The sequence below is a fragment of the Choloepus didactylus genome, chromosome 20 (genome assembly GCF_015220235.1).
Source record: "Choloepus didactylus isolate mChoDid1 chromosome 20, mChoDid1.pri, whole genome shotgun sequence".
NCBI classification, from domain to species: domain Eukaryota; kingdom Metazoa; phylum Chordata; class Mammalia; order Pilosa; family Megalonychidae; genus Choloepus; species Choloepus didactylus.
In genome coordinates, this window is record NC_051326.1 from 56,966,078 (window position 1) to 56,991,793 (window position 25,716).

At 42.1% G+C, this 25,716-nt stretch overlaps 1 long non-coding RNA gene across 2 annotated transcripts in view; it reads right to left on the minus strand.

Annotated features, from left to right (window-relative positions):
* Window positions 1-1,363: 1,363 nt before the first annotated feature.
* LOC119516709 overlaps window positions 1,364-25,716 on the minus strand; it is a 32,072-nt gene continuing 7,719 nt past the window's right edge. The window contains exons 1-3 of one of the 2 annotated variants that reach the window (XR_005213356.1): window positions 18,016-18,194; window positions 17,604-17,726; window positions 1,364-2,356 (exon numbers count right to left, since the gene is read on the minus strand). This is a non-coding gene — a long non-coding RNA (uncharacterized LOC119516709). Of the gene's footprint in view, window positions 2,357-17,603; window positions 17,727-18,015; window positions 18,195-25,716 lie in introns of those variants that run through there. The other variant, XR_005213355.1, reaches the window with a different exon arrangement.

Consider the following 25,716-nt stretch of genomic DNA (forward strand, 5'->3'; position numbering starts at 1 on the left):
CATCCGGCATTTGTGCACTGCATGCTTTGCTGAAAAGCTGGAGTAACGGAGCTTTGTTATATCAGAGAAATTACCCTCCAGTAAAATAAATGTTCACATTTTAGATGTCCTTCTCAAAACTTCTATCAACCCCATAATAAAATATCATCACCTCACCTCTGCTGGTCCCCATTAATCTGCTGGCTTATCGCTAGGCCTCTCTGCTCCTCCTCGCCATCACCCAACTTCCCCACCCTCAGTTACCCATCTCACGTGCAAAGTAGTGCATCTTTATCTCTATTTTGTGATTTTCTTCCAAACTATGACTTTCATGCCAACAAGAGTTTTGCTTAAAAATAAAACAGCATCAACGCACAAGAGAATTTACACTATTCTCTTAAAGGTAAAAGATGTGGCAGTTGGGGTTCAGATTAAAACATCTTTCTTTTTTCCTCCACTAGACACATGGGTTGGACTGAGAAACCTAGAACCCCTTGTTTCATAATTTCTAGGAGAAGTCTCTGGAGAAGTCCTTTCAACTCTGCATCTGTTTCTTCATCTATAAACTCTGGTTATTAATACTCACCTCACAGGTAGCTGTGAATTTAAATACACTAACAATGGTAAAAGCACCTTGTACCCAATTGCTTTTCTCCTGCATGCTAGAGCCCAGCCTTTCCCCCAAATTGACTTCTGTGATCATTTTAATATTTAATAGTCAGAACAGTAATCCTGATGAATTTAGGGGAAAAAGTATAATGTATTCCAGAACATCGGTTACTTTGGATTATCCATGCCATTCCAACCTATCAGCATTGTGGAAAATTGAAAGTTGACTGTACCATTAAATTAACACCAACTTTAAGCTTTCACTTTAATTAAATCTCCATTACATTAGTCCTTAGCACCAAGGAGTAAATTCCTTAATGACTAATGAGCCAATACTTCCAGGCCTGGGAGTCGGGTTTTGTACCGATAAAACCAGCCCATGAAGGAGCCGCATTAGCAAGCCTTTACAAAAAGGAGCCATTCTATTTTTATTATATTTATGTTCTGAAAGCCCTGGACTCAAAATCAGAAAGCGAAGCCGAAAGCATCTGAAAAGAAATGCACCATTTGGTTTGCCTCCAAATACACTTGTAAAGACACACGCCCTTATGTTTCAGTATTTTTCCCCTTCAGATTTATGACATACACAAACAGCAAGAAGACAAATGTCCTCATTAAAACACATTAATACTGTAATGACATTAATCATAATAAAAACAATTAGGAGAAAGCTCACGAGGTAGCAGGTATTCTGCAGCTCCTGGAAAACACTCCATCGCAGCAGGCTTCTTGGAAAATTATCCCAACCATTGGAAAATAAAAAGCAAGAGAGGGTGGGAGTGAAGAGAATCTGGGGCTTTAAGTATATTAAAACAAAAAGGCAGATGACTACTAAGCCAAGTCTCTTTGGACCCTGTGCGTCCCCATAATTTTCAACTCGAAAATGAGTTTCTTTTCAATTTGGTTTTTCTTTTTTTCCTTTTGAACAAACAGAACCAGAATATGGGAATTAATGCGATTGAGCCCCTTTGTAAGAATCCCAGCTGCCAGATCAGAGCGGGACTTTGTCAGGATGACAGGAATCAGACCAGGACGGCTTTCTGGGACCCTCAGCGTTCCCACTGACAGCTGGAAACCACCTCTGCCACGTGCACGCAGGCAAATGCACTTTAGATGAAGAAAAGAAAACCAACAACGGGGATAATGGAGAAAGATAATCACAGGGAGTGGAAAACTGATGACCACAGCTCACGGGATCTGCACCCAACCAGAGGAGCAACTGCTGTTTGACCAGCAAGTCAATCTCAAGACCCTTTTGAAAATGAATGAAATCCCATAGCCAAGCCCCTTGCCTGCTGGGGAGCTGAGGTTCTGCATGGTGAGGAGTCACCCAGGAACCTGGGTGGGGAAGTATCTTTTCAGTCTTCCTTATCCTCAGCCATCACACTGCCTGCTCTTCTTCCTTAGTCTTGAACGCAATCAAGATGAGGGTGACATCGTGGGGCGTGAGTCTCAAAGGGCTTTCACACAACACTAGCTCATTTAATTCTAGCAACCAGGCTGCATACGGAGCTGGGCAGTGATGGCGATGTCTGTCATCCACCCTTTGCCTCCAAGAATGCTGAGGGGTAGGGATGACACTGGGTAGCCCCATAGTTAGTAGTTACTGGCAGAGAGATGCTTTCAGTCCAGATCTCCTAACTCCAAAATGCAGGGCTCCTCGCACTGTGCTCTAAGGGGCTCTCCAGCCAGTGAAGCCCAGCAGCCAGTCCTTTTCAGTATATTATTACATGATGTGGACCTACAAACCAGATTCCTTGTACAATTCCTATAAATGAAAAAAAAAAAAAAAATCAGTGAGAGGCAGACAGGAAAGAAGGATTGAAGGGAAGTGTCTACTGTTAACTTCCAAAAAGACTACCAATAAAACTTTTGATAAGAAGGAACATCTTGCTGGTCTGAGCAGAATCTAAGAGAATGTCAAGGGGGATATTGATGAGGTTGATTTAGGGCCAGGGTTGGATGATTTTATGGCATGTCTGGCAAGCAGGAAACTGGTGGGAATTAGGCATGGCAGCTGAGGTCTTAAAGCACATATTGATGAGTAGCCTTTAAAAGTGCTAAAGAGGCTATCTTAATCTGTATACAGGTTTGTCTCCCAGGAGCATGTGTATTTGGAGCAAATAGCTAAGTGATCATTTTTTTTTTTCTGGGTCTCAGTATTGTTTAGAAACTACTCTACCCAGCTCAGAGCCAAGCCACGGCTTCTCAGTCAGCCTCCCCTCTCCAAACTCCTTTTCCTCTGCCTCCTCCTGACATGTGGTACTAGGCTACATTTTCTAGTCCACACACAATATCATTTTCCTCCAAATTTTCCATTTAAACTTTTTCTTCTTTCTTATCCCAAGGCCTTCAATCTTGACTAGGACTTCTCCTCTTCCCACTGGAGTCTAACATCTGCCTAATTTAAGTTCTATAACACACTTAATAAAATAATTATAAGGTTCACCAAGGGACGAGAGAACATATTCCTTGAAAATTGTGGTGGTTGATTTTTATTTTCTAAGTGGATGGAAAACAATGCAATTCTTATATACTAGTCTTATATATTTAAAAAATATCGTTTGAGAAATGTTTATTGAGCATCTACATTTGCCACGGGAAAGAGCAGAGGCTCCAGGATCCAACGGTCATGGCTGTCATTTAATAAACCATTTCATTTTCAACACCAAACATGGTCATAGGTACTCAAACTAAGAAAAACAGCCAACTAAACCCAAAATCCAAGGATAGATCCATTGCAAATCAAATCAAACAATGTGAAATGACTTTAACATGAGTATGTTTATGATCCTCCAAGATATAGAGGCAAGTATTCCATCCATAAGAAAAAAAACGTATAATTATTCAACAACACCAGACAATCATAAACAACAAGGACATATATATATAGATATAGCTATAAATAGATATATATAAATACATGAAATGAAATATTTGACACTAATTTTTTTAAAAAATTTCAGTAGACGGGACATACTTTAGATGAGACACAGTTGAGAGAGAATTTGACATCTGAAATACAATACCAAATAATTTATCTAGAACATGGCACAGAGATTAAAGATTTAAAACACATGTGACAGAGCTGTCAAACAACATAGAGGACAGATTGAGAGGTTCCTAATCTACATCTAACAGGATTTGGGGAAGAGAAGAGTGGAAATAGTAAATAAATAATATTTGAGAAGACAGTGACTAAAAATGAATTTTGACAAGGCTGGTATGAATCTCAATCTCATAGATACACATATTTTATAATATGAAGTAAACAATCACTACAACACTGTAACAAAACTCTAACAAAGAAAGTTCCCTTTATGATTTCTAAATTAAGGTCTTCAGGCATTGGAACTAATCAAGCAAATCTTTAATATTTGCTTTTTTTCCTTTATTCCATTTTATGATAAAATACAAAATATAGATTTAATCTAAATATTAACTTCAAATTGTAAATAATCAATATTTTCCTTTCTTAACTTTCTCTGAATAATGAATAATGACAATTCAGTTCTTTGCATTCACAAAAATACTTAGGTAGTAGCTTCTCCTTTCTGCTAAAGGAGAAAAAAACAAAAGCAAAAACCTTGGGGGTTTGCTTCAAAAGTCAAAGCTAAATTAAGGCTATTTAGGGTTTATAATAAATTAATTTCTACTCCGACCTATTAGGGTTTATACTATTTATACAAGCATGGTTCAATATGAGAGAATCTCTTAATGTAAGTCACCACATTAACAGATTTAAGGGAAAAAGTCATAAGATTAACACAAGAGGCAGAGAAGAATGACAATAAGATTCAAACATCTTTTAAGATTAAAAAATAACTCGTAGCAATCTATGAGGAATTCCTTAACCACAAAAATGTTATTTATCCAAACTTTCAGGAATATCATTCTTGTTAATATCATTAACACAGCAAATGTCCTTACAAGCACCACCATTATTGCTCAGTATGTCAGAGGCATTAAGCATCAATCATAGAGCCAAAATATCAGGGTTTCAAACATGGCTCTCCTTCTTAACTAGTTATGTTCTCTTGAGCAAGGTCTAAATCCCTCCTACTTTAATCTCCCATAAATAAAATAGAAATACTAGTATTATTAACTTCATATTATGTCATGAAAATGAGTTAACATACACAAAGTGCTAAGGAAAATTCTCTAGCACTTAAAAACACCATATTTTAATTATTATTATTACTGTTCAGATATATTTAAAAAGAAATATAATGAGTGGAAAGGAATAGAGAAAAATGTTAGAAAAATATCCTTGGTGTGATGGTTAAGTTCATGTGTCAGCTTGGTTAAGTGATGGTGTCCAGTTGTTTGGTCAAGCAAGCACTGGCCTGATTGTTACTGTGAGGGTATTTTGTAGATGGATTTCAATCATTATTCAGTTGATTGCATCTACAGTCGATTACATCTACAGTCAACAAAGGAGATTGCCCTCAAGCCACAAGAGGAGTCTCAGTCAATAAGTTGAAGGCCTTAAAGTGAGAACTAAGGATCTTAGCATTCAGAAAGAAAAATTTCTATCTCTTCTTCATGCAACTAGCTTCTCCTGGGAATTCAATATCACCATCATTGAGTTTCTGACTGGTGGACTGTCCTGTGGAATCCAGATTTACCAATTCCCATGGTTGCATGACCCAATTCCTACACTAATTTCTTAATATAGGTTCTGTTTCTCTGGAGAACCCTGACACCCTGACTAATACATTATAAAATAAATTATTAGATGTGAGGTTGTTGCTGGAATACAAAACCAATTAAAATAAATCAATACCGGCAATAACTAATAGAATTTTTTTTAATTTCAAAAAGTAGTCTTCTGCAGTAATGACAAAATATAAGATGCCTAGAAATAATCTAACAGAATTGTATTAAAAAATAAATGTGTAAAACATTTATGGGGAACATTGTTGAAAACTATTAAAGTACATGAAGACCAAAAGAGGTAGAGCAGTGTATCATGTTTACACACGGAAAGACATAATCATATATATTAATTCCCTAAAAATAACCTTTAAGTTCAACACCATTGCAGTCAAAATCCCCATATTGCTTTTTTCAGAGCCTGACAAGATGGCAAATAGTGAGATTTGCCCTCTCAGATATCAAGTCTACTATAAAGCCGGATGAGTTGTTTGTTATGAACACAGGTGTTGACTAATAAACCACGGTACAAAATAGAGAGCCCAGAAACAGATGCACACATAAAATAAAACAGTAATGATTTAATATGATAGCCAATAGTCATTGAGTGTTTATTATTTGCTAGATTCTGTGTGAAGGAGTTAAAATGCAGAATTGCTCATTAAACCCCCAAAAGGAGCTACTAATATTACCTTTTATCACATATGAGATGAACTAAGGCAGAGACACAGAGAAGTTGTGTAACTCTCCCAAGATGACACACCTAGTAGTAATGGGGCCAGAGTTTGAACCCAAGCGGTGACTCCAGACCACTGTTCGTTAGCCATTGTTATACCGTCTCTTTCAGAAACATGGTTTTCTACAGAGGTGGTATTAAAATTCATTAGGTAAAAGCTAGAATATCCATTAAATGGGAATGGGATGTTTGAATAACCATACACATGCGCATACACACACTCCAGAACATTAAAGACTTACATTTAAAAAGCAACATTTCAGAAGAAAATATAAGAGAATGCCTTCATTGCATTGGGAAGAGATTTCATGAACAAATTCCAAAAAAATTACTATTTTAGGAAAAGATTGATAGGCTCAGCTGCAGTAAAATTTTAAACTTTTGTACAACAAATTTACCATTGTGTGCAAAAAAACTTGCATACATAGATGTTCATTACTGTCATGTTTTACTAGCAAAATTGTGCTAGTTAATGCCTACCAATAGGAAAATCACTATTGTGTTCTGTTCATATACAATGCTGATATGCTGTATGCAGCTATTGAAATGAATGAACTGAGTCTCTGTATTTCAATATGGAGACATTTCAAATATAATTCTGAAAAAAATATTGTGACAGAAACATGGAATGTAAAACACTTATGTGAAGTATGAAAACACATCATGTAAAACTATTCACTGTTTATGAATACATAGATGTATTCTAAGCACAAAAGCACATCAAGAAGGAGACACAACAGTTTCAGGAGAGTGGCTTCTTCTGGGAAGTGGAATGAAGGGAAATAGGATTAAAAAGAGGTAAATAGAAGATTTCACAAATATATAATCATTACTGGAAAGAAAAAAATTATGAACAAAATGTTATGACTGGGTGGTGAGTCCTTGAGTGTTTATTTGTTTTCTATATTTTTCAGATGATTTGAAATAATTTGTAATTAAAATTTGTCCCTAAAGTTCACTCCTTTGTGGGAAGTGTACAGTCCAGGGAGAAAGTGACGGGGAGGGGACTGGTAAGGAGGATACTTCCTAAGCCCAGGCTGGAGATGGCAGAGATTGAAATAGAGCAATGGCAATGGAAGTCTTTTGCTAATAGATTAGATGTGGAAGAGTGGGTAAAACACAGAAGAATAAGCTAGAACAATTCCTAGAGTTTTGGTCTGGGTAACAAGGTAAGTGGTAGTGTGGTTAACTGAGAGACAGAAGCTGGGGAGAGAGAAATCAGGGGCTTTTTGTGGATATCTGAGGCTTGAGAAATATGAAATATCCAAGTGGAATTGTTGTATGGTCAGTGTAGACAGGACACAGATACAAACCTATAGCTTTGGGATGAGGTCAGGACTGGCAGTCACCAGTTCATCGATAGCAATAAAAACATGGGACTCAGTGAGATCTTCTTGAAGAGTGTGCAAGGAGAAGAAAAGAGGACTCAGGACCCAATGAGGGGGCTCCAGTAATAAGAGGGGAACCAGAAGAAGGGGAGTGGGCAAGATGAATAAGGTCCTGCAATGGTATCCACAATCCTTATCCCCGGAACCTGTGCACCTGTTACCTTACGTGGCAAAAGGCCTTTGCAGGTGTGGTTAAGGGTGTGGCCTTTGAGACAAGGAGATTATCTTCAGTTAGCTGAGTGAGCCCAACGTCACCACCAGCGTTCTTCCAGGAGGGAATCCACACAGGAAGAGGCAGAGGGAGAAGAGATAAAGACAGAAGCAGAGGTCAGAGAAGAGAGAAGATGCCTCACAGCTACTTTGAAGGTGGAGGCAGAGGCTGTGAGCCAGGAGTGCGGTAGCCTCTAGAAGCTAGAAAAGGCAAGAAAACAGAGTTTCCCTTAGAGCCTCCAGGAGGAATGCAGCCGGCTGACACCTTGATTTGAGCCCAGTGAGACCGATTTCAGAACTGCAAGATAATAAACGTGCCCTGTTTTAAGCCACAAAGTTTGTGATAATTTGTTGCAATGGCACCAGGAAACTAATACAGGAATCATTAAAGGAGTGTGAGAAAGCAGCCCAGGAGTCCGGAAAAAACAGGCATAATGTCGTTTCACAAGGCAGGTGGGGAAACTATTTCTAAAAGAAAGGAGGGCAGCACTGTCTTAAACATTGCGGAGAGACACAGGACATGAGAGAACAAATTTACCACCAGATTTATTAAGATGAAAGTTGTTGGGGCCTAATATAAGCAGCTTCATGGAGTATGGGCAGAAAACCTCAATTGATTGCAGTGGATTAAAGAGAGGATGAGCAGAGAGAAGTATAAAGAACAGAGGTGATATTTCAGGGGTTATTTCCTCTAAAGAGCCAGAGAGGGATGTGGGTGTATCCATCAGGGTTCTCCAGAGAAACGGAACTGACAGGACTTCTGAAATCCTCAGTTCTAGCTTTAAGACCTCCAGCTGACTGGATGTGGAGATTCTTCTCATGGCTGAGGGCAATCTCCTTTGTTGGTGTAGATGCAATCAGTCCATAGATGCAACCAACTGACTGACGTCCAATGATGAAATATCCTCACAATACAATCAGGCCAGAGTTTCTTTGACCAAACAACTGGACACCATCACCGAACCAAGTTGGCACACGAACTTAACCATCAACCAGGGTCAAACAAGGCTCACTTGTCTATTTTAGATAAGTTTGAATGCTAAAGGAAACAGACCAGTGGAAAGAAAAGCCCCAAGAGACAGCAAGGGGGAGGAGTCATGGATCCCAGCAAACACGTGGAAGAGCTGGCCTTGAAGAGAAGCCACGGGAGCAAAGGCAGGGACTGTGGGCCACGTGCACACAGGATGGGAGCTGTGTGCCTCAGAAGACGAAGTCATTCTGATCTGAGTGCTTCTGCTGTCTCAGAGAATTTAGGTAATCAACTGAGGCAAGAAGGGAAGGCGAGGGGTTTGGGAGGTTGAAGGATACCAAAGAAGTTGTGAAATTGCCATTTAGGAGAGGGGGAAAGTGATCCACCACTTACCAGCTGTTCTGGTTAGCTAAAGCTGCCAAAATGCAAAATACCAGAAGTGGATTGCTTTTATAAAGGGGATTTATTAGGCTAAAAATTTACAGTTCTAAGGCCATAAAGGTGTTCAAGCCAAGGTATCAGCAAGAGGATAACTTCACTGAAGAAAGGCCGATGGAGTCCAGAACACCTCTGTCAGCTGGAAAGGCACGTGGCTGGCATCTGCTGGTCCTTTGCTCCTGGGTTCCATTGCTTTCAGCTTCTGTTTCCAATGTCCTTCTCTTTAAGCATCTGTGGGTTCTCACTTAGCTTCTCCAGGGCAAACTCTGGGCTTCCTCTCTTAGCTTAGCATTTCCAAACGTCTTTCTGTCTGCGTCTCCAAGCATCTGGGTCTGTGTCAGCTCTGCGCTCTCTCTCTCTCTCCCCACTGGAGCTCTCTTAAGGACTCCAGTAAACTAATTAAGACCCACCTTGATGGGTGGGGTTATATCTCCATGGAAACAGCCTAATCAAAAGATCCCACCCACAGTAGGTCTGCCCCCACAAGATTTGATTAAAAGAACATGGTTTTTCTGGGATGCTTAATAGATTCAAACCAGCACACCAACTATAAGACCAAGGAAAATTACATAACTTCACTAAGTTTCTATTTCCTCAACTTCCTTGTAGCCCCAATTCTCAACTGCTTGTTTCTTCAATGCGGAATCCACTTCAGAACTGAAGTGGTAATACAAGGCAAAAAGAGAATAAAAGAAATTCTGGGTTTTCTTGTATATTCCCTAGCATAAAACTTACAAATTGTCCCAAATGTTACAGCTTGTATTCATGGGGGAAAATCCCAAAGACAAAGCCTGTTTCTAGAACTTTGATAGCAGGAAGACAGTAATGAATTAATGAGCACAATAAACTCAAGATTCTTTGGGAAAATTATGAAAGATTAAAATGTAGTTTTCCATTTTAATAGTTTAAAAAAATCAACATGAAGCTTTATTATCAGCTATATAATATCTGCTATCATTTCTTAGCCTTTGGAGGTTTTATTTAATTGAAGTGTTGAACTCTGACCCAATTTTCATAAAGTCTACATTACTAACCATATGTTTCTAGAGAAGAAGGTGGTTTTCACCGCTTCCCCCATTTAATGAACTATTTTATAACCATGAAAATGTGATTAGCTTATTTATATTTAATCAAAACACTCTACAAAAACTTGATAACTTACTTCTGAGAGCTTTGCATCATTGATGATAGATTAAAAAAGAGTGTTCGGCTATGTAATCTGATTTACCATCATAAATATTCAAATCTCACTTATTTGTTCCACAAAACAGTTGTTTAAGTGGCTTTAATTTATTTTCAATTTTATTGTCTCAACTGTATAATGCAAATCAATTGTTGGGATTGTTTGGTAACATGCATCCAATAAATGTGGAAGAGTCTTTCTCTCTTTTTTTAATGTACATGAAGCGAATTAAAATGAACACGATAGAGCTCCAGAATCCCATGGTCCATCCTGCCAATTTCAAAGTGGATATCTGCAGCACATCAGCTAAACCAGTTCTCTGCATATGAGGAGAGTATCTTCTTTATTTATTACTGCTGAAGTTTGAAATTTCAGCATTAACAATAATTTCTTTGTTTAAAAATCTACCTAAAGGAATTTTGTTTCCAGTTACGTGGCAGGCTAAGTGTGCCAACAGAGCACTGAAAACAACCAAAAATCCTAGATAATTTTTTTCTAAAGTTCATGAAACACCTTTATGACATCATAAAGAATCACCAAGCCAAAATCTAAGGGAAAGTCAGAAAGCAGAGAAGCAAGAGTGGCAATGAAATCACTTTTGCCTGGAGAGCAAATCTGGTGAACTTTCATTTTCACGGCCTTTATGAAAATAAAAAAGACCCAGACCCGAAAAATAGGGAGGGTCCAATAAGAAAGCGGGGATCACAAAGGACAATAGCCTCAGTGTAAAGGTTTAGCAAGAATTAAACCTACTCACCCCCACAGGAGCCTGCCTTGAAGCTCAGAGGACTGTGCCGAGAGCAGGATGGCCTTGAGAAATTTCTAACTAAAAATAACCTTTCTAAATTAAAACTAACTAAACCAAAATTCATGCTTTGAGGGTTTGGGGGACTACCAGGAAAATACTGCCAATAAAACTGGAGTAACTATAATATTATCAGACAAAAACTATAGACTTTGAAGCAAAAACATCATCAGGTTAAAAGGATCATAACATAATAAGGAAAGAAAGTTCCTAGAAAGGTATAGGAAGTTTAAACTTGGGTGCACCTAAGAACGAATGAGGGAAAAGATGGGGGGGGGGGGGTCAAAGATTAGCAAAGCCCTGTCTGATCTCCTGTCTTCAAATAGAGGGGTGGACAAAAGGTGACTTGGCTTATTTCTCTATAACACAACTCAATTTTAGTTTGTAGCCCTATGTTGTCAGAGTGATAGAAACTTAATCTTGGCTAGTTTAGAAATGCCCCTGCCACTGTCCCTTTCTTGAGGGATGTGCTGAAGTTCCAGGGCACTGACCTAGTCCAAGAGGCCGAGCCGTCGGGGGACAGAAGACTGCCAGTCCTCAAGGCGTCTGGTCGCTCAGGAGACAGCCGGGCTGCAGCAGGTATCACAACGTCCTCAGGGGCCAACTGCTTCTGTGCACAGGGCATCCCCAGGTCTGCTGCCCCTTTGGTACCTCTCTTAAGAATTCGGCAATGAGTCATAGCTTCCATATTACGGGGCTCTCTAAGTTCTCTTCTACCTAGATGCACCATGCAGTCCTTTCCTCCTAAAGAGGTCTTGAAGTCTCCACCCCACCCCCAGGTTTCTATCAGGAAAAGGGGCCCAAGCCCTCAGCTCTTTCCTCTCATAAACCTCCCCAAGCCCTGCCTTGGCAGCTGCTCTAAAAACCATGTCTTGGGGTTTGGTTTTCATCTTTCTTCTTCTGATGCTCTTCCTTCACCCAACTTGGGGAATTTTCTCTCCCTAGATTTGTTTTTTATTTTTGTGTTTGACAGGGAGTTAGCCTTACTTTTACTTAAGATTTCTTTTTCCCAAAAACTTTATATGTTCTATGAAGCCTTTCCAATATCCTAAGAGCCTAGACTTTGAAACTCAAGAGTCAGACTGTCAAACAGAGTCTAAGATGGAAAACTGCACGAAGAAGGTTGCTTGGGCAGTTGGTCTCGGAGGACACATTGTTAAAGAAGAGAGGTTGCAGGAACGGGCATAGGCAAAAGATGACTCTCAATAAGGTCCAATTGAGACCTCAGCTGATCCTACAGGGAGCTCTGGAGCTTTGATAGGCCCACAGATTTGTCTCAAGCTGAAGAAAGTGGGTCATTCCTTTGTATTACCACCGCAGTCGGTAATTGAACATGAGCTGTCATCTGGGAAGTGAGGTAACCTTGAGTGAGGCAGTTTCCTATGGCTGAGGGCATTCCACAGTGAGGTTGCTGAGTTTACATTGGCCAACATCTCTAATCACTGAGTGATGGTTGTATTGAAGCTATGAGGGATCTGGTAGAACACCCCATTACCTAATACAGTTCATCTGCATGCTTCAGATTCACTTGCTTCTAGTAAGTGTTTCCCAATCAAGAAACAGCTCCTCCAGGATCCTGGGTGGACTGGTTACCTGGGGAACTTACCAGAGAAGGTTGATAGGATAAATTGCAGCCCCCACTACTGTGGTTGATCTCATGGCTATAGTGGATATTCACCATCCCCTGTTCCACCACCAATTCAAGGCTCCCCTCATCCTCAACGTGCACCTCTGCTGGTCTAGGCAACTTACCTGGTGGAGTGACCCAGATCATCATTTCTATAGGTTCTGAACCCATGTTTACCACTCCCTTCTCAGGCCATGGCTCCTGTACCCATCCATTCACAGTTAAATCAGAGCATGGAAGCACTGAGATGTCCCAGTGGATCATGCGAGCACCAAACCTTGTCTTCCCTGCTCCCATGTATATCTGCAGCCCTACTTTCCCCTGTGATTAGCTCATGTGATGGGCCCAGGCTTCCTCTCTGCCATAATAGCTGCTCCTTTTATGCACCCACTGTGTCTGCAGCGGGGTGGCTGATGACAGGTGCCTAATGTCACAAGGCCAAGTCCTTCTGTCTGTTTGGCTGTGTACTGCCACTTCCACAGTGACTGCTCTTACTGGACATGACCTCGGGATACAAAGATCTTCACCCTTTGTGCTCACTCCCACAGGTCCATTGTACTTCAACCTTTATCTTCCCAGAGCATTCACCACTCTCCACGAGCTTTGTCATAAAAGTTGCATGGTCTAAATTCTTGTCCCAGGCCACTTCTCTTTCCCTACAAAGAGGATGACCTACCCAGATAAATTTCCCAAGGAAGATTTCCTCTCACTGATGTTTTTCAGGACCATTCCAGAAGAGTGTTGCCAGCAGTCCATTTTTTTTTGTCGTGCACCAATGACTCAAATCATCCTGGCCCCGCAAAAGCAAAAGGTGTGGGCTGAGGGAGAGATGCCAGAACAGCAGTGATGAGGATGAGGATGACATGAAGGCTGAGTCAGCTATTTGCACAACCTACTTTTACCCTCTGGCCCTGCCCAAGCCCATCCCATTATGATGAACCCACTCAATCCTTTAAATTAGTGGGTCTAACCGAATCTAGTATGGCCACATGGTTATTTGACATGCCATGCCATGGGGTCATGCTCCATCTCTACCAGGGCCCAGTAGCATGCCAGGAGCTACTTTTCAAATAATGTATATTTCTCTGCTGTTGATGGCATGGCAGATCTCCAGAATTCCAGTGATTACACCGATTCTCCCAAGACTTGTCATGGACTCCACATGGTGTCTTTTCCCACCATGCCTATCTCTCATTCCATAGACATCTGCCATACTATACCAGATGTGCCAGTCCCATAGGGTCAGTGGGTTATATGGTACAAATAGAAGGCTTACTTGCACCACAGCCTGAACCTACTATAGAGCCCTTTCCTTCTCTGGGTACCTAATGGGTTGAAGTAGAGTTCACAAAGGTGGAACACACTGCCTCCAAAATCAGAAGAGGCCAATTAAGCATTGGTGCTTCTTTTATAATGGTGGAATGTACGAGACACAATAATTCTTTATTCTAGAGGGAATATCCCAGTGATCCCCAGGATGCTGTTTCCTAAAAACCTCACTGACTCGACAGGCTCTGACTTTTCATGGCTGTGTTCCATGTGCCAGAGGCTACATTAATCTGTTCTAGCAAAAACACCACATCTGGCACTGCAGCTGCAAGTGGAACTCCTACTTGATTAAAGTTGTGGAAGTCCACTCTCCTCCACCATGATCTATTTAGTTTTTGTAGAGCCAGACTGGTGAATTAAATGGGGATGGGTGAGAGACCACAGTCCCTACATTCTCTAAGTCTTTGAAGGTGGCATAATCTCTGGTATTCCTGCCCCCATTGTGAGATGTATAATTATTCTACATGCAAAGAACCAGTGATGAGGGTTCTACCTGCTACCAAGTATGTGCATTCCAATTGTGCATGATTACCAGGGAAATGATGACCAAGTGGGTCTATGGACCCAGGGGTCACACTTTGAGCTGGACTGGAACCAGGATTCCATTTATTGCCTGGCCGCCAAATGTCTCCACTCTAACAGGGATCATGGTGGCACTGTGGGTCCCTGGGCATCAATGTCAGTTCAATAATCCTCGAAAAGTTTACATAGTCCTCCTTCTCCAGTGTGCATTTGCCTGAGTAAATGGCCTAGGTCTCTTTGGGGAAAAACTGGAGGAATTATTTCTGACCACACTTGCTGTTATGTTGTAGGGTCCTTCCCCAGAGGAATTCTGCTTTTCCTTGAATTAATAAGTCTCTGGTCAGAGAAATAGCTTGTTTCAAGAAACTAGTCAAGAGATCTGGACTCTTGGTTGGAGTGGTGTTCTGGTTTGCTAATGCAGCCAGAATGCAAAACCCTAGCAATGGATTGGCTTTTATAAAAGAGGGTTTATTTGGTTACACAGTTACAGTCTTAAGGCCATAAAAGTGTCCAAGGTAAAGGCATCAACAATCGGGTACCTTCACTGGAGGATGGCCAATGGCATCTGAAAAAGCTCTGTTAGCTGGGAAGGCACGTGGCTGGCATCTACTCCGGAGTTCTGGTTTCAAAATGGCTTTCTCCCAGGACATCATTCCTCTCTAGGCTGCAGCAACTCAAAAATGTTGCTCTTAGTTGCTCTTGGGGTGTTTGTACTCTCTTAGCTTCTCCAGAGCAAAAGTCTTTCAAAGGCCGTCTCCAAAATGTCTATAAGCTGCAGCTCCTCTCTCAGCTCCTGTGCATTCTTCAAGGTGTCCCTCTTGGCTGTAGCAAGCTTGCTCCTTCTGTCTGAGCTTATATAGTGCTCCAGTAAACTAATCAAGGCCCACACTGAATGGGCAGGGCCACACCTCCATGGAAATTATCTAATCAGAGTTATTACCTACAGTTGGGAGGATCGCATCTCCATGGAAACACTCGGTCAAAGAAATACAATCTAATCAACACTAATACGTCTGCCCACACAAGATTGCATCAAAGATAATGGCATTTTGGGGAACACAATACATTCAAACAGGCATAGGTGGCTTCCCCCATCCTCCTGATCATTCGTAACTGATTTCTTTTAATTGCATAAGTTAAGCAATTACTTAATTTTAAGGGCAATGTGTCTACTGGCCATCTCTATAGCTCTCTGCAGGGCAGGATACCCCCCTGGGTACCCCACTGGTCTTGCCTCTCATTGTGATAATTGCATCCACCTTGCTTCTGATGGTTAGACACCCCAACAGCCTCTACCATGTCAGGATCTTATTATCTCCATTGCATTCAGGAACCCAGTTCTGTGGCAGCATCTTCTAACATCACCCCTGGCCTACGGAGGTTAGCCATTCCTGAGTTTTTCGATCATGCTGGTGCCACTTTCACTAGCACATTCTTTTGTGAACAGAAAGTACTCCAGGACATCTTGGAGAAGATAGTCAGCAAGGTAGATGCTAGGATATCCTGTCTAACATGCCTACTTCTCTGAGTCATTTGTTTCCTTCCTCCACCTGCCTGGAAATTCTGTCACTACTTTACTTAGTGTGGGTCACTGCTTCTCTGGGCTCCAAAGCACTATCCTAGTAGAATGTTAGCAGTGTCTCCAGGTATCCTGGCCAAGATGTTAGATACTGTACCAAGAGAGAGTATCATGTATCTCCCATAGCAATACTCTCTCCCTTTTCCAACTTTATATTCTACTCTCTTTGATACAATCCCAGATACTGACCTGGATTCTTCTGGAAGCTATTAGCTAGACCCTGCAGCTCTTTCTTCGTAAGACCCTTTCCTTGCTGGTCAGCCCAGCACATCCCCAGCTGTACTGTGCTAAGATATGGCCCTTGTGATCCATCTGGTTGCCAGGAGGTAAAATAGGGGTAGATCCTAAGAGAGTAAGCACTGTTTTTTTAAGACAGCTGTCAACTTTAAGGCCGATGCATGATCTTCAAGAAAGGGGAATCGACAACCTTGAGCACAGGGTGAGGGACAGGCCACTTCTACAGGCCTTGAGGGTTCTGGGAAATGCAAGAGTTCAAGGTTCTCAACTGTCCAGACATCCAATCCAAAGGGCCAAGATCCCACCTCCTCCCTGGAGTAGGTCCTGACCTTGGTGTGCCCTAGACCTGCCAGGGCTGCAAATTTCACCTTCTCAAACACTCTGCAACACTTAGGATTAAGGCAGATCCTCCAGTCTATTTGCCTTCCAGCTGCAGAACATTTGGGGTTTGCTTAAGTGCTGCCAAGGGGGAACTTTGCTTCCACATTTTGTCTTAAATTGCTGATTAATCGTGCTGAGCCTGTAACTGTCTCCCATCAGCAGATCAATAGCACTCAGCCTCAGCCTCCCAATCCCACAGCCCTTCTAGTTACCACTTCCCTAACACTTCTCAAGCACTGTCCACACTCTGCCTACCACCAGTGTTGGGGTTCTCATCAGCCAGCCATGGGATCCATCTCCAAAATCCCATGCTCACAGTCTCTTCCAGTGTCATCTGTCTTAGAGGTTTCCTGGAGACAGAGGCTGAGATGGAAAATTACCTGCAGAAGGTCTAGCAAGAGAGTCACCGATAAGGAAGTACGAAAGAGGGGGCCTTCAGGGGGAAACTGACTCCCAATGTGGTTGCAACAGAAGCTGCCTTCAGCCAATCCTGTGGGAGTTCTGGAGCTGAAATAGCCCCTCAGAATCACCCCAAACTGAAATAAGGGGGCCAAGTCTTTGTATTTCTACCTCAGCCGGTCTAAGCATGCACAACCCTATTGGTGTGAATGTAACTTTTAGTGGGGCAAGTTCCTTGCAACAGATGACAAGTGTCATTGGGAGCTCAGCTATGCGCCATCAGCAGCCAGATTCCCAGCAAGTGCTGGGATCATCGGCCCTACATCGGGGTCTGGGCAGAGCACCCCGCCATCCACTTCAGCCAAAGAGGGGCAGCTTTTTGTTGATTTCTTTCTGCTCTTACCTCCCTTCACTGAGATGCTGGGCAGAGAAAGGGCCTGTGTGGATCAGATGAAAAGCAAAGGGAAAAGAAACACTGGGTGAGAGGAGAAATCTCCGTTATCAGGTCCAACTATCATCCCACCACGCTAACTTCAGAGTTTTGCTCAGACTCACCTGTCCCATTCTCTGCACTCCTAAGAGGTGGTTCATCCTTCTGTCCCATGCCTTCTTCCCTTTCACACTGGAAAATTCTCAAGGGCAGTCACAGCATCTCACACATCTTTGGATCCCCAGCGCCTAGCACAGAGGCACCCAACAAATTGAATAAGTTAATTAAACAATTAATCAAGTAATTAATTTTCATTACAGTCAATTGTCTGGCCATTTAGATGGTCAGTTCTATGATTCTGGGTCAAAGGGAGGGGGCCCGAGATATAGCAGAAAGGATTTCAAGGAATTCACAAAGCCAATGACCCTTCCTAAAGACATGGAAGGAAGATGTCCAGAAAACAAGCAGCAGGCAAATTTGAAGGAAAGCTCTAAGGGAACCATACACGCTCTAATAAAAGAAAAGAAAAAGGTAAACCTGCCATGGTGATCCAAATGCACAAAACTGAAGATAAAATTACAGCCACAAATGCTAAGCAGCAAGAGAGAAGACACCGTCGTGGGCCATGGGGCTAGGTAGACAGAACCTTGGCTTTGAACCAGATCTTTCTTAAGAGGTTCAGTGTGAAGAGCCAGCTCCACCCCTTCCAGCTGAGCAAGTTACTTAATCTCTGAGTCCCTGCTGCCTTGCCTGTGCTGTAGCATCATAAAAGTAACCACCCTAACTCACAGCGTGGCGGTGCAAGTCAAATGAGGGAGTAATATAAGCTGTAGGACAAATTCCCAGTCGCTACCACCTTGTTGTCAACTATTACAACAGTCATTATCAACATCAACTCTCCCAGTGCAAAGAATTCCCCTGTGGGAGCTTCTGTTTGGATGAGCAACACTGGGGAAGCTGGAGAGAGGGGTCTGAGGGGTTTCTGAGCAAGAGAGTTTGGGTTCAATCCTGGCTGCACCTATTCTTGGCTGGGGAACATTTTACTTAATCTCCTGACTACTTAATTTCTCCATCTATGAAAGGGGTTTCTCCATTTATGGCTGAACTCTTGAATTTTTTAAAAGGCATAAAATTTACAATGCATGTAGCATCTGATATACCATCTATTATTTCAGATATATATAATATAAAGTTGTTTTAATGATCCAGATTCCTTCTCAAGAGCGCTCGTTAATCAGGAGTTTGCTTTCTTTTTAACTATATTTTATTTATTTTATATTTTAATTTTATTTAAATTATATTTTACGATACTATACAGGTATTACCACATGGAGGTCTGTTTTTGTTGTATTTTCTTACCCTTTTTTTCCAACGTTTAAGGCACTTCCTGTGATTTACATTCTCTGTCATTAATCCACCGAGAAGCCTTGACCTTTGCTATAATTTTTATTTTACTTTAAGAAAGTGATTTAAATACTATAGATGGCAGTAATTTTTTGCTGAAATTGCTTTTCCCCTCTGTTTGCTGCAAGCTCTCCCTGACCAGCCTGGCTCTGAGCTGAGAGATGGCTCCTCCAGAAGCAGCCTTGTCCAATGCATCACTGACCACTGTCCCCAAGGTCATCATTGTCCCCAAGGTCAGGGCTGAGGACAAGAACAGTGACTTTCCATGATTCCGACAGCCGAGCCCCAAGGTGAGAGATGCTTTCCTTTCCAGAGACCCAGCTTTCCTGCACAGGCTGGGCACCTCCCACCCGATCAGGCACATTCAGCCCCTTCCTGCCCCCCCAGGCTAGATGGCCCCGCTGTCATCACCAGAGGGGAGCAAGGTCCAACAGGCAGCCTTGAAGTTATCGTCGAGGGAGCGGCCCCCCAGGCTTGTGCAAGAACAGCCTCCAAACACCACGCGCCGTGCCTGCTCCCAGCTGAGTCAGCACTTGCTGAATCCACCCAAAGGATCGCTCTATCTGATAAACAGAGAAACCAGTTCAAGCCCTACTTTGTATGGCAAGCAACAGGAAACCAAGAGGAGGCAAGGAACAGTGTCGAGGTTAGCAGGGAGGGGTCCCGCTGAGGCCAGATCTCTGGTTTCTGTTCCTCTCCCATGTTCAGTCCCCTCCCCACCCGCTGGTCAGGAATTGAAGCAAGTGCAAGACGCAGGGAATAGAGGAAAAGCTGCAGTGAGTTAAGGGTTGAGTCTTTTCCTGTATCTGTCTCCAGTGCCTAGCACACGGCAGACTCAGCGATCAGTGAGTGAGTTACGGTGACACCTGCCCTTAATGCCAAACCGTCTTTGCATCTTCCCTTTGAGTAGCCCTGATTCCCAAAGGGTAGCGTGGGCAGGTTTAGTGGGGCAGGACAGGTGATGTGAGGAGTTACACACAGGACTGATCATGTGTATAAGCCAAGACATTGGTTACAGCTTTATTTGTATTGTTAACAGTAAGAAAAGAAAAAAAAAAAAAAAAAAGGAAAGAAAAACTTACCTGTGTTGCACCCTATTTCTTCAAGCATGGTGCCTTGTAATTGGATGTGCTGAACATTCATTGCATGAATGAATACAAGGATGGATGAAAGTAGGTGAGGAGGAGGGGAACTTGACACAACATATTACATGTTGAATGGCCATTACCCAGGTAATGGTACCCAAGTAATGATACCCAAGTAATGTCACAGGAATCTAGACTCCTATAGAAAGGTCTGTGGCCCAAGGGACTTAACTCCCTGCTAAAAGATAGGCTGCAGGGAGAGGCAGGTGGCTAAACCAGAGAAAATCAAGTAAAAAGGACTTTTAAATCAAACTCTGACTATTAAACCCTGACCTGACTAGGACACTCCACACACACCCAGGAATCCCGGAACCCAGGGCGGCTGCATTGGTTTAGCTCTATTCGGCACTTAAGCCCAATGGGACTGAAAGGCCTGAGGCAACAGGCTCTCTGAGACAGAAGGACTCAGGGAGATTTGCGTATGCTCTAGAGGAAAAATGAAACAGGCAGACAAGGATAGTGGGAGTTTTATGTAGCATAATCTTCATAAACCCTCATTTTGGGTTTCCAGTTTGGCCACTTCCTAATTATGTCATTTGGGCAACTTTGTTAATCTCCCAGAACCTCAGTTTCCTCATTTTTTTACAGTGACAGTTATCCCAATGCTACCTGTCTCATACTACTGCTGTAAAGATTAAATACAAAATTTCTCACAAGGTGCTTAGCATGTTGCCTTCAAGGCTATCTGCTGTTATATTTGTGTTTGTGTCAGTTCTGCCATTAACTGGCTGTGCAGTGTTGACTTCTGTGGCCCTGGGTGCTTAGTATGTGACGCCCAGTGACACAGGCCGATCTGACTAAACAACATATAATGCAAAGGCCCGAGCCCCGGCCAGGACGTCAGATGAGGGTCTCCACTTCTGGCCTGCACTGAGCCACAGGGTGAAACCTGAACAACATCACTTCTCTGGAGATCTCACTATGCTTATCTGCTAAAATAAAAGTTTCACACTAGATGCTCTCTGAACTATCTTCCGGTTCAAACAGCTTTCGAGTCTACGTTTTTATAAAGCAGTCTCACAACTGAACCGAGATGGTTGCGTTCTTTGCTTGGCTCTCCAGAGATCTACCCAAGCCCTTTCACCACACCTTACTGTATTCTCCTCATGTGGAAGCCACTCTCTGGGAGTGTTTATATCCCACCGCTTTGATTACAGCTGATTAGCAAATTTACAATGTGTTTGAATTTCACCAGGTAGTCAACACTCTCATTTGCTAAGGGCAGCCCTCCAGACTTAAGAAGACTTTCCCTAAACAGACACCTTGTTTAAAAACCTCTAGGAAGCCAAGTGTTAAACAGAAGTATAACCTGAGACTTTTTCTCATGATTCCTATTATGGACATTTGCTGTTTGCTTTGCAATTGCCTTAGCGCACACACACTTACACACGTGCGTGCACACAAAAACACGCAGTGGAGTACCACCCAAAGTGTGATGATTTCCAATGCCCAAGAAGAGCAGCACTGAGTATTTCCATGGGTGAATGGTTTCACAGTGTGAACAGGATTTTCTGGACAGGCCTGTGGGATAAAATACCTACCAGCTGCCAGAGCAAATTACCAAAAAAGGCAAATGAGGAAAATGTTCCATTCAAAACACATGTAACATTTTAACTCCCTGTGCCCAGAGATTTCCAATTCTCCCACAACCAAGCTGTAGAGGAGATGAGGAACACTGGAGCATCTCAGATTCATAGATTAAAAGGAAATCAAATCTCTGCTCCTAGATTCCAATGCTATTTTGGCCATCAGCTTGTTTCAATGACCTTGGAAAAATAATTACATTTCTTTGGGCCTCAGTTTCCCCAGCTGTAAAATGAATGCATCTCATTTTATAAAATGGCATGTCAGGTCCTTTCTAGTTTCAAAATCATGTGAAATTCTACAACAGGTTTTAACCCCTTTGAGAAAATGGGTCATTAAAAATACCTGATGAAAACTTGGGCCTTCTCTCCAGTAAAAATATGCAAGTGCACATAAATACGTAGAATTTATGGACAGAGTATCAAGGGGTTCAGAGGCTCCCTATCACTGAAGGTTGTATTAAAATACTTAGCTCTAGGAAGAGCTCTTTAAATAAAGTCTCTCTGAAAGACGGTCCACACTTACGGCAGCTGGGGAAGTTTGAACATCTGAAATTTCAGTGTAGAAATAAATATAATTATCTTGTTCTGAACTTTTAAAAATGAAGCCACAATTCTGTACAATGCCTCAAACAAAGGAAGAAAGACATTAAAGCAAGATTCATTACTGTGATGAGCTTCAGATAAGCTGTATCTGAGGCCTGTTGGAAGTGAGGAGTCAGATTTTTATAGATCAGGTATTATGCAAATGTCCAGGGCTCCCATTTAATGAGTTGAGTGTCCCCCTACCCCCACCCCACCCAAGATGTCCCAGCCATGTCCCAGAGCAGGAGGAAAGATGGCTACAGATCAAATCCAATTTTTAAATTCCTGTAAGATAGCGGCAGCACGCGATCTCATCCTTCCAATATCAGAGGTGCCAAAGCATTGCAACATGGTTGGATAATCCTACATTCAATCCATTTTACTGAAGACAGAACAAATAAACTCAGAATCAGAGGACTCAGTGACTCAGATCAGAAGTATAAATTGAAAGTCAACACTTGTCCTGGATATAATCTACTTGAAGAAGAGTTTATAGTTCAAAATTCCCTATGTTTAATGTTATTGCTGCTTCCTAAAAGAAGCATTCCAAATATGCTGTGTGTGTGTGTGTGTGTGTGTGTGTGTGTGTGTGGGTGTGTGGACTCACAGCTTTAAAATACACATCCCATTCCAGTAAAATGGAAAAGAGGAAGAAGGAACCCCAAACTATTATTTTATCTTGAAATAAAATTCAAATTATTGTAAAGAATAATTGTCAAAATTGTGGATGAAATACTGATTTAAAAAGGATTATTTATTGACAAGTATATTTCCAATGACAGTGCTTATCAGGAACTATCTACCCCCTCTTCATGTGCTTCTCAATATGATGTGTTTGTCCTGGTTCAGATACTATTTTTCAAAGGGACCTTTTGGAGCTTGTAGCTGGTTGCAACTGTCTTAAGTAACAGTGTCATTCTGCACTGTATGTCAGTTTTAATATACAGGGCCTTTTCCCCCACTGGATGATAATGTACTTAAGGACCAAAACTCTACATTAATTATTTGTGTAACCCCACAACATCCAGTACAATGTTTGTCACATAAATAACCGTAACTTCCCGGTAAATTAAATTAAAAGTTATTGCTCTGAGGCTAATGGATATAATGTAGAGGCTGAGAGGTAAGTCACTGAGTTCTTGTTTTGCATTTCACTAGTGGTTTTAACTTCACAAAGATCATTTAATTTCCCCTGACCTGAGATTCTTTACCTATAAAATCGAAAGTTTGAACCAAATGTGAAATCCAAGTCCCACTTAGTTTTATGATACTGTGGGAGCTTGTTCTCCAAGAATTCAACTTCGGAAGTAACTTACCTTAAGTCCTAGCCATTCCAGACATCTTTAAATCAAATAGGATATAAAGAAATATGCAATTCTTCAGGTATACAAGAGCGGCTCTGCAAGCTAGTAGAGGGCCAGATTTCTGGAGATGGGCTTCCCTGTTTTGGAATGGCTTCTGATTTATATGGGACCTGAAACCTATTCAGGAGACCATCTGCATTTTAAAGGCCCTTCAAAATTGTTCTAGCTGAGGGCTGTGTTTGAACCTGCACTGAAGGAGCACTTTTCCTTACTGAAAGCAGGCTATTTTCAAAGTCCACTGGGCAGTGAAGTGAAGTGATATCAGTAAGGAGAAGTGTTCAGAATGCATTAAAGTAAATGTTTCATGGACTCCAAGGGACTGGAGTGGAGCTTAAGACCCATTTTCCTGAGCCTTCTAGGAAGATGCTGACAAGAGGAAAGAACAGTAGAAAGAAGATACATGGGTTTCTCCAGGAGAAAGAAGGGAAGAGAAGTCTGGTGGTCAACCTCTAGTGATAATGTTCTTTCCCCCAGTCCAAGTGTCACCCCAGAAGCCAGAAGAGACTTAAGTGGGAAAATAGTATTGAGAGAGACAATAGAGTCCGTCGGGAAAAGTCTGCTCACTGTGGCCTTCACAAGCAGTCTCCCTTCAGACCTAGGGGAACTTATCTCTCTTCTCCTGAGAGTCTCCTCTTGGGGGGTCTTCCCCCACTCCCACACCCTGCCCCCTGCATCCACCAGGCAAAATGCCTTGTCACATCTTCATTGTTGTGCTCACTTCATTGAAAAATGACTCTCTGACTCTCTGTCCATCTCTGGTGTGGAATGCAGCTTCCTCGAGGCAGTGTATAAATCTAAATCATCTCTGTAGCTTCAGGGCCTGACACAAGTTGGTGCACACTGAGAGTTTAATGAGAATCTAATTAAATGAAGAATGAATGGCTGAGCAAACCTGGGGAAGGTGGGACATTCTAAGGCATGCATTCATTTGATACACATTGAAGGAGTGCCAACTCTGTTGATGGACCTCAGGGCTGGGGGGCTTCCCAGAGCAGGGGTAGGTGGGGGGATAGTCTCAGACTTTGTCTTCCTTTACCGGGAGTCTTGCTCCACCTCTAAATGTTTATTGGAGTGTATCACAATAATTCCTTCTTGGGTCTATCTCTGTCCCCCCAGCTAAACCACTGGACATGAAAACAAGTGCAGCAAATGCAGATCTGAGGGTTCTCTGTTTCCCCCGGGAAACTGCTTTGGAGTTTATCACGTAAACAATGACCTTCCCCAGGGAAAGGGCTGGAAAACTGGTGGAGACTGGCTACCCTAGGGTCGGGTTCTAAGAAGTGTTCTAAGTGCTCCACGGAGAAAAGCTGAGATCTGTGTAAGGCCAGACCCTCCAGGACGGGCAAAGGGCTGCAATCCCCACGCCAGCTGTGCAGTAGAAACAGGGCAGTGGGCAGGGAGACCACGACAGCCAGAGCAGCCAAGGAGAACAGCTGTGGCAGTAACCTGAGGGGTAGAGAGAGGGCTGGTGTCTATCCTTGTTGCTTTCAGTCTCGTCTCAACCTCCCAGGGGCAAGTGACCTGGTCCAAGGCCAGGCTTATGACAATATGATGGGTTTGGGCCTGCAACTAGCACAGCAGAACCTTGAAATTCCTTTACATCACCCGTCACATGCAGGAGGCACATGGGCTTCTGTCTGAAACACTCTAAAGCCACATGTGCACAGAGTTTGAAACCACGCTCCTCGGATTTGAATGCTGTCTGTCATGCACTAGCTATGAGACGTTGGGCAAATTATCTAACCTCTCTGTACCTCAGTGTCCTCTTTTGAAAATGGGGACAATCATAGTACCTGCCTAATGGAGTTTTTGTGAGGATTAAATCAGTTAATATAAGCAAATCACTTAGACTAGTCCCTGGGATATAGCCATTGCTATGTATTTTATATATATATATGTTTATATATATACATACACACACCAATAGAGAGTATAAAACAAAGGCTTATGCACTATCTAATTTTGTAGTGTATTCAACTATAAGAGAGAGAGAAAAACAACTGCATAGTTAAATGTGGCTACTCTAAAAGAACACATACTGCTATAACTTGACAAAAACTGGAGTGGCCAAAGACTGTTACTAAATGTACAAATATTAAAATGTTTTTACATGTGGGAGAACAAATGACTGGTATTTTGGAAAAAAAAACATAACCA